The 8,506-nt window shown below is 43.9% G+C and overlaps 1 long non-coding RNA gene across 1 annotated transcript in view; it reads left to right on the forward strand.

Moving 5' to 3' along the window:
* The first annotated feature begins 1,183 nt into the window (after window positions 1-1,183).
* The window catches only part of LOC113406696, a 41,340-nt gene continuing 34,017 nt past the window's right edge, over window positions 1,184-8,506 (forward strand). The window contains exon 1 of the long non-coding RNA XR_003369828.2: window positions 1,184-1,252. This is a non-coding gene — a long non-coding RNA (uncharacterized LOC113406696). The remainder of the gene's footprint in view (window positions 1,253-8,506) is intronic.

The following is an 8,506-nucleotide window of genomic DNA, read 5'->3' on the forward strand; positions in this document are numbered from 1 at the left end:
CTATTGATTGCTACCCCCGCCCTGACCAAGGGCCGGGGCTACTAGACGTTATTTGTGCTCAGCTCCTGACACAAGGACCTGAGCCCCCCTTAACTATTGGTTGCTGTCCCCCTCGCCCTGACTAAGGGCCGGGGCTACTAGACTTTGTTTGTGCTCAGCTCCCGACAAGGACCTGAGCCCCCTGAACTATTGGTTGCTGTCCCCCGCCCTGACTAAGGGCCTGGGGCCCATCTAACCGTGTGCTTTTGTTTAGCCCCTGCCTGAGGGGCGGAACCCCGGGACTTCTGGACCCCAAGGACCGATTTGGGGGCCGCATAGTGAAGCGGCCTGACTCCCGACGGCCCCTGAGAGGGCCCGGCCCCCGCACCGGACCATTACAGTCACCTATCTGTTCCAGGATGTAGATGGAAGTAGGACCACTGCAGTTCTTATCCATTTTTTCCCTGATAATTAACTAATAAACTTTTTCGTTGCTCACCACTGCGCCCTTTCTTTATTATTATTTGTTTTGCAGTAGCACCTACTGGCCCCATTCAGGACTGGAGCCTCATTGTGCTAGGCATTATACAAACAAAGGAAGATGGAGGTCCCTACCCTAAAATGCTTACTATCCCTTGGAAAAATCGTAACTTTGGATCACCCCACATGCCATATACTAGCTGAGGTCTAAAACACCGCGTTTACAGAAAAAATACCTTCTTATGCTTGATTTTCCAGATTCAGTTTTTGATTTTTCTTCACTCTGCTGCAACATAATAACTCAGCATTGTGTTTGCTTTCTTTATTGAAGCAGCATGATGGGGCACAGGCTCTTCTACAGGGATTTCAAATCTCTTTTCAAATCAATATACTGTTGATGCTGCTGTGGCTTCTCCATTTCACAGCTGTTTCACCTATTTTGCACCTATATTTATTCTATATTTACCACTATCCAAATATAATTGCCCTAATTTAGCCCAGTACTTAAACTGTCTGGTTTTTTTTCTGTATTTTGTGCTGTTCCTGAGCATTTATATTTTTGATCCTTTGCATCATCTGTACACTTAGAAAATATTTTGCATCACTACCATCTGAATCACCTAGAGAATCTGTATCACCAGTATGTTACATGACAGCTTTTGCTTGTAGAAAAGACTAAAATACATTTAGGTTGCAAAATGATTTCCATTGTTCCTTGTTTTCAGAGGCACATAATCTTCTGAGAAACTTGTCTGATGGGCTGATATTATTTGTTCTTGATCTGAGCTCAAAGGTGAGTTTTTATTTTATTTAAAAAACTTGAGGAAACAGGTACATTGAAAATGGCTGAAGTGAAGCTTTTTGTATCGGTGGTCCTTAACAAGGAGAAGAGACTTTGCTAGGCCTCTGGGGAGGGGGAAAACTACAAATTGAAAAGTCACTTCAGAACATACTCCGTAGGCATCTGCTAAGATTATTTTAGCGGTTTAATGAAGCTCCAGTACAAGTTAGTACCTAGTCCTGCAAAGTTTTATGCATGTGCTGAACTTTACACACTGTGCATAGCCCTGCAGATCACTCACAGTGTATAGAGTTAAGCATGTGCGCAAGTCTGTGCAGGATCAGAGCCTTGAGGTGGTAATGGCTGGTACCTTCAGGTGAGGTGAGCAAGAGAGAAAAAAAGTTAAATAATTAGCCCAATATGCCAGAGGGCTTGTTTTCGCTGCAGAATGTACTCAAGTTAATACTCAAGAATTATGCCTCACTCAAGTCCTGTCCACACACAAAAACTCTTAACTAAAGTATGATGGTGCTTTTAACTCGAGTTGGCCGGCAGTGATGGGGTATAGACTAAAACTTGAGTTAGCACAACAAAGCAGCTAACACAACCACTCTGTTTAGCCTGAGTGTTCTCTCACAGTGTGATCATTCTCACTTGAGCTAGGCTACCTCAAGAGGACTTAGCTCAAGTGTAGATTACCGTACTTGAAGTATCAGCTCAAGTTCAAGTTAAGACATACCTAGAGGTGGCAAGTTTCTTAGTAGTAGCTTGAGAGCAGCAGGAAAGTTCACACATCAGTGTCTGGGCTCCCTAACTTTGTGTCTCTCTCCTCCCCCCCAGTGAATTATTATTATTGATCATTGGGATTGATCCTTTGAGAATGTGTAGGAAAATTGTATTTGCAATTATTTGGAATGTTTAGAAATAACTGTACCAAATAATAGGAAAACAATAGAAGAGTTAGACATAAGTATGGAGGAAAACTTAGCCAGTTGTATAGGGTAGGGTAGGGGAACAGATCTATATTTGGAGAAAACTCTTTGTAATGAAAAGTAGGCCAGTCAGGTGGCATGATGCTTTTATGACTTTGAAATGCTGAACGCTTATAACAGAAGTTACATTCACATTTTAACTAGAGCAATTCTATATACTCTGATGAGGGAAAAGATCAGTATGAATAAGCTGGCAGTGTCGCCTAACAAACATTCACCTTATTAGTAGTGGCTCTGAAGCTGGATGAGCAAGGGTTAACTGAATGTGTTGACCCTCTTCTGCAGCTGGCTTGTTAACTCACCTGACTGGAAGGAAGAGAAAGTAGCTCTCAGGAATAAAATTGGGGTTTGAACAGACTTGTTTGATCTGAGAGGGTTGAGCTGCGATTGCAGTATACTAGTGTGGTTGGGACAGGAGCCCTGAGTGGGACCAACCTGGGGGAGAAGGTGTAACAGTGGCAGTATAGTGCTCTGGGTAACCAAGAGCTCTAAGGAAGGGTGACTCTGAGAAGAACTTTTGGGAGGACTTTAATTATAGAGGGTAATTTGGGTGAACAGACCATAACCCAGGAGTTGTGATTTTGATATTGTGGTGTCTTTTGTGAATCAGGACCCAGTTAAGACTTAGGCTTAGTCTATGGTTAAAAAGTTTTACTGGCATAACTATGTCAGTTAGGAGTATGAGATGGATATATTTATTTAACCAACATAATAAAAAGTCCTATTATAGAGGCAGTTATACCAATACAATGGTGTTTTATACTGCTATCCTTTTTTGCTTTGTGAAACTGGAATAAGCTATGCTAGCACAGCTGCATCCATGCTGGGAGGGGCTGGACAGAGTACCAACACAGTTAAAGCAGCAAAATTTGTAAGTGTAGACAAAGTCTTGAAGAACCTGGAGTCTTGTATGGAATCAGGTGGGAAACAAGACCCTGCTTACATAGTGCTTCTGTAATGATTTTTTTAAAGAATTTTTTTCACTAGTATTATCACACTAAAATGTTTCCTTAGCAAAATACACTCTTCTCTGCAGTATGTGCCTAACTGCATATGCTGGTTTGTTATTGTAGGGTTGTTGATGTGCTGGGCTGCTGATGCTTTTTTTTTTTAGGAAAGTGCTGACTCAGTTTTTAAAGAGGTGGGGAAAAGATAGGGTAAATTGGGTAAATGATTGACAAAACAAGGGGAATAATTAAGTCAAAGATTAGCCAGATCCTAACTTTCCTGGGAGTTTTGGATGTGGAGGAATCCAGTAATGGAATCAAAAGAATGGCTCGGAAACCTGAAGTTCCTGAAGGAAACGCTATCAACAAATACATGTTAAACACTGGCAGTTCCCAAGCATTATGCTATATCCCTGGCTTCAAAGGAAACATTTAGATGATTCATAATAAAGTTGATAGATATTATAAGTGTAAGCAGAGTCTGGCCTGGTCCACACTACCCCCCCACTTCGGACTAAGGTACGCAAATTCAGCTACGTTAATAACGTAGCTGAATTCGAAGTACCTTAGTCCGAACTTACCGCGGGTCCAGACGCGGCAGGAAGGCTCCCCCGTCAATGCCGCTTACTCCTCTCGCTGAGCTGGAGTACCGGCGTCAACGGTGAGCACGTCCGGGATCGATCCCAGAACATCGATTGCCTGCCGTCGGACCCGGAGGTAAGTGTAGACGTACCCTCAGGATGAGCTAAATAAAATATAAATAAGCCTCCAGCTCTACCCTGACATCTGGTGGTGAATTATGGCGAGGGTGGAAAAGAACTTCAGGGGCTGATCTTGTTTGCATAGGCACACCCACCCGCCTAGCCTGGGACAACAACAACTGAAAGTGGTACTTTGGCTGGTGTGGGATCCCCAGTTTCTCTGTTATTGGGGCAGGAAGAATAAAGTGTTTTTACCCTGATTCTGTGAATCAAGGCCAGTGGAACTGTTGTATGACAGAGGGACTCACCAGTAACTAAGTAGCACTCACTAGACAAGGGGCATGGGTTACAAAACCCAGTGAATTGAGAGAGAAGTTGGGGACATGTATGTATACCTGATGGGATGGGCCCCTTTTGTGGGCCTGGAACACCAATTGCACTACTCCCCTCTCTCCACTGTTAAATAGCAGAGCTAAGTTTGTTTCCATTAAGAATCTAGCTAGAAGTTGCTGAACTGAATTCACTTTGGGCCAATGGTGCACAAGCACTGGGGCTCCCCTACTACAAACTGAAATCGCTAAAATTGCTGAGCTGAGATCACTGAGTGCTGTGTTAAACAGTGGGGGAGCCTGAAGAAATATTGCTAAGCATCTGGCAGAGCCGAGCAGTTTGTGGGCTGGTTGGAGCGGACCACCGAGCAGAGCGGAGCAGAGCTGAGCCATTTGCGGGGGCAGCTGGAGCGGTTCATGAGACAGGGAGCGGAGCGTTTGGTAGAGCGGAGCCATTCGTGGTGAAGGCTGCAGCAGAACTCCACGGAGAGGTGGGGCAGTTGGCCTCGGACCACGTAAGGTGCCCCTTAACATCCCGTGTGTGCCCCCCCCCCATTTCCGCCCAGGCTGGGGGGGTAAAACTCTGCAGATAAACTTTTGAACTCTGGGGCGGCACTGACCAGGGACAGAGACTTTGGGGTTGTTGGACTTTGGGGTGATTGGACTTAAGACCCTCAGGGAAAAAGGACACTGCCAAACTTAGTTGGAGGTGGATCTTTTGCTCATGGTTTGTGTTATGAATCCTGTTTGTGGTGTTTCCCCAACATAATGCCGCATTGTTTCCCTCCTTTATTAAAAGCCTTTTGCTACACTCAGACTCCGTGCTTGCGAGAGGGGAAGTATTGCCCCCTAGAGGCGCCCAGGGGGGTGGTATGTAATTGTCCCAGGTCACTGGGTGGGGGCCGAGCCGGTTTTGCATTGTGTTATTGAAACGGAACCCCTAGATACTGAACCCGGCCCTTGTTGCTGCCAACTCAGAGGGGCAGAAGGGTTACATAAGGCATTAAAAATCTATCCTAAGACAAGATATCTTCAGAAATCTTTGTCATAAATAACTTATGTGAAATACTATAACTTAAACAAAAATAATGGGGTAAGACTTCCCACTTTCTTTGTGGTCAGTGGGGGAAACCTGTTGAAAGAATGACCAGGAGCCATCGTGCCTCAACACTTGACTAGATAAGCTAGCTCAAGAAAGTATGACTGGTATTTGTACATCCCTAATGAAGAGGAGACATATTTTTCTCTGAGGCACTTAAGAAATATGTAACCTGTTAAGGAGGAGTTCTAGCAACAGCCACTAAAGGGATTTTAGCTAAGGAACCAGTAAGCAGTTGGAAGGATTTTAGAGCAAGAAATGTACTGACTACAGGTAGATATACAGCTCCTAGTCGATATAATTAGAGCTGCCCAACTCTGTTATAGGCCAGATACTGCTAACAGCTAATGGAGATTTGCCTTTAGTTCAAGTGGTAGGGGGTTTGGCTTTTGGAGCAAGAAGATCTTAGTTCTGTCCCCCGGTGCTGTAAAAGTTTTGCATTCCTATAGTATGCTGAGTATGCAAAAGGGACATCTGTGGAATGCTAGGTGGCCACAGACTCATTTCAGCGTATGGTACAGCATTCCTTTGGGAGGAAAGGCTCTAAATAAATCAGTATTATAATTTAAAGGTAAACTTACAGGCTTTTTACCTGGCAAGACATGAATTCAGATCCCCAGGTTTCTGTGACTTTTTTCCTGCTACAGTTGCATCACTAACATTGTAAGCTCTCTAGAGCAGGGACCATTTTCTCATTATGTATACACAATGCCTGACATATTGGAGCCCCAATCCTTTATCTGGGCCTCTAACTAATATATAAAGCAAATCAGGAGCAGACTGTCTTCTCTAAATTGCCCTTAAGTATTGTTATAGCCACTGTAGATGTGAAATGCAGACTAGTAAGGGTCTGAACTCTGGTCTTGGGTATGAAGTATAGGAGGAACTAGTTTTAAAATGTAGCTGTGATTTATAAGTCTGTGCATGAATTTAGGATTCTGACATTTTTTATTTTTTTTAAAGCGTTTTAGTTCATCTCTGCAACACCCTCTGTAGTAATGTTAAGAATGGTTGGATTTTAAGGTAAACATGGATTGTATCCCTCTGCTCTCCCAAGTTCACAGATCAGCACTTTCAACTGTGAGCCATACGTTTAGTTTTGCAATTTAGGAGTCCTGCAAAAAAAAAAAAAAAGTCTGACTACAGAAATTCTTTCACAAGCTCTAGAGCCAGAAAAATATGGTAAAAGAAAATTGAGGGATTAAGCAGAAAAAGAAAGAGCAAAAAATAAGCCAAACCAAAGCTGCAGGAAACTGAGCTTGAATGTAAGAGCAGCATCTGGACAGAGTGGGAAGTTGGATTTGGCAGGGACTAAAATGTTGCAAGCACTTCAGGAAGAAATTTAGGTCCTGATCCTATAAAATTCATTCTCAGATGAGTAGTTCTTACTCGTGCAAATAACCCCACTTCAGAGGGATTACCAAGGGCTGCAGGATCAAGCTCTTAGAACAAATCAGCTGTTGTTATTGGCAACACTACAGATGGAAAACAAAGATAGAAATACTGTAATGTAAAAGGTGAAAGGATTGTTCAGCTGTTCTTTAGAGGGTCTTTGGCTAGGTCAACTTAGTCAAGCACACTGGAAATCTAGTAAATACTCTTTTATAAGAGCAATGTGGCTGTTTAGGGAAATTATGACTCTAGGAGGGGTGTATTTCAAGTATACGCACTTGCCAGATCTCTTTCAGCTGGGACACTCCTTGCTTTTTTTGGACTCTTTCCCAGCCTCCTGTAGATTTTGGAAAGCCTCCCAGTCAGCTGCCATGTAACGGGCTTTGAACTTCAAATAGGAACACCCAGCACTGGAGGGGACACCACCACCCTTCCTCAACTCCTCTATTGTATTTGGTGCGTGGAAATAATGGAAAGCTTCCATACTGCAATTGCCAATAAGCTGGCAAGAATAGTACCAGGGAATCTGAGAATAGAGTTAAGGCACGGAGAACTTACAAGCCTTTGAAAATGGACATTTGTAGGTTATAATACAGTGCCTAGTATTATTGTGCAAAGAAAGAGTGTGTGTGTGTGTGGGCTGGGACAGAAATGACACTTAAGTAATATGAAAGAAAATAGAGAATCTGAATTCTGATGCAACTCTAATTATACCAATTAAATTATACCAATTTTTTTTAAATCATTTCTGGTTTGTGTGAAGCCAGTTCTGAAAAATGCTGACTGCTGTGTCACAGTTAACAAATAGGAGTAGTTAGTTTATTAACCATCATTCAGGCAAGATTACCTGCTATTAGCTGAAACTCCGGGGGACATGGATCAGCATTCATGTCGCACTGCCCATCAGTACCCAGCCCAAGCTGGGGACGCTAATGATCCAACCAGCAGAACAAATTAGGTGATGAATCCTGGTCATGTGCCACCTGAGGCATATTATGCATACGCTAAAGGGAAAAAGCTGAAACCTTCAGTAGCACTCATGCTTTCATCCCACTACATTAGTGGGGAGTAATATGGGACTTGCCATATGACTCAAATCAACAGACCCTCTAGGTAGGTATGCTGGCTCTAGCCAGTACCATCTGCTTCAGAGGGTGCAAAAATCTCCATAATGACAACCATGGAATAATCTGACTTTAGGGGAAATTTCTTCTTAATCCCAAGCAGTAAGGGGTTGACATATATGTTAGAATACAGATATGCAGGCCTGCCTGTAAAGGCCTGTACTTTAAGAACTTAGGTGTATTTTTATCACTTAGCTAGTTATCGAGGTATAAAATAATCAAAATCACAAGTCTGCCTGCGCATGGGCCTTCTCTCACTAGGATAGAGTGAGGCCTGGTTCTTAGGCTAAGGCCTTTGGCTAAGCAGCAGGGGCAGCCGTAAACTGGGAATCAAATGGTCACATCCTCACATTCCAAACACATCACATTGAAATAAGGTGGTATTGGGCTGTTAGGAGTACAATCCTGTCTGGCAAGAAATCACTTATCAAAGGTAGCATTACCATATTTAAAAAATAAAAAAAGAGGACACTCCACGGGGCCCTGGCCCCGCCCCTTTCCCAGCCCCGGCCCCGCCCCAACTCTGCCCCTTCCCCAGCCCCTTCCCCAAAGTCCCCGCCCTAACTCCGCCACCTCCCCTGAGCGCCCGCATTCCCCCTCCTCCCTCCCAGCCACGTGAAAAGGGCTGCCCGAGCGCTACCGGCTTCACGGTTTGCCGGGCAGCCCCCAGACCCTGCGCCCC

Source organism: Terrapene carolina, unplaced genomic scaffold (genome assembly GCF_002925995.2).
Source record: "Terrapene carolina triunguis isolate 2854851 unplaced genomic scaffold, T_m_triunguis-2.0 Scaffold120, whole genome shotgun sequence".
Lineage (NCBI taxonomy): Eukaryota > Metazoa > Chordata > Testudines > Emydidae > Terrapene > Terrapene triunguis.